Source organism: Pyxicephalus adspersus, chromosome 2, assembly GCF_032062135.1.
Source record: "Pyxicephalus adspersus chromosome 2, UCB_Pads_2.0, whole genome shotgun sequence".
Lineage (NCBI taxonomy): Eukaryota > Metazoa > Chordata > Amphibia > Anura > Pyxicephalidae > Pyxicephalus > Pyxicephalus adspersus.
The window spans coordinates 132,113,097-132,113,645 of NC_092859.1; the positions used below are offsets into that span (position 1 = coordinate 132,113,097).

At 52.6% G+C, this 549-nt stretch overlaps 1 protein-coding gene across 1 annotated transcript in view; it reads left to right on the forward strand.

Annotated features, from left to right (window-relative positions):
* Positions 1-6: 6 nt before the first annotated feature.
* The window catches only part of GABPB1 (GA binding protein transcription factor subunit beta 1), a 20,146-nt gene continuing 19,603 nt past the window's right edge, over positions 7-549 (forward strand). Inside the window, exon 1 of the mRNA XM_072402430.1 lies at positions 7-305. The gene's annotated coding sequence lies outside the window, so the exon portion shown is untranslated. The remainder of the gene's footprint in view (positions 306-549) is intronic.

Consider the following 549-nt stretch of genomic DNA (forward strand, 5'->3'; position numbering starts at 1 on the left):
AGTGAACAAATTAATATAAAGTTGTCCTTTAACATTCGTGATAAAAATCCGATGTATAAAATGTGAGACAATAAACCAATAATGAGATATAAGGCGTTCTGTGAAGCCCAGGCTCGCCCGGCGGTGATGCGTCTAGTCCACAGATCACAGTGCACATCCGCGCACAACGCGGGGGACTTTTCTTCGGGGATTTTCGGCGCCGATGAGACTGCATTGAAGTAAACCGGGTCGGTATTGTGAGAAGGCCCCAAGCTGCAAGCTGAGCAGTCAGGAGCGGGGCGGGAGCTACAGGCACTTTGGGCACGGTAAGCAGGCTGGGCTGATTTCTGCCAGGTTACCGAATCTTTTCCAGGTCAGTGTTGGGTGTCGGGCCCTACCGGATGTGGAAGTTGATCTCTTCTGTGGTAAAAAATAATTCAACTTCCCCCGGAACCCAGATCATCCGAACGATTTCCTGTTTATTGCGTTAAAGTCTGCAGGTTTCCGGGGACCCGGTCTCAGCCTGTGGGCTCGGGGCGGCCGTGCGCCGGGAAGGGTTCGGCTGTGGAG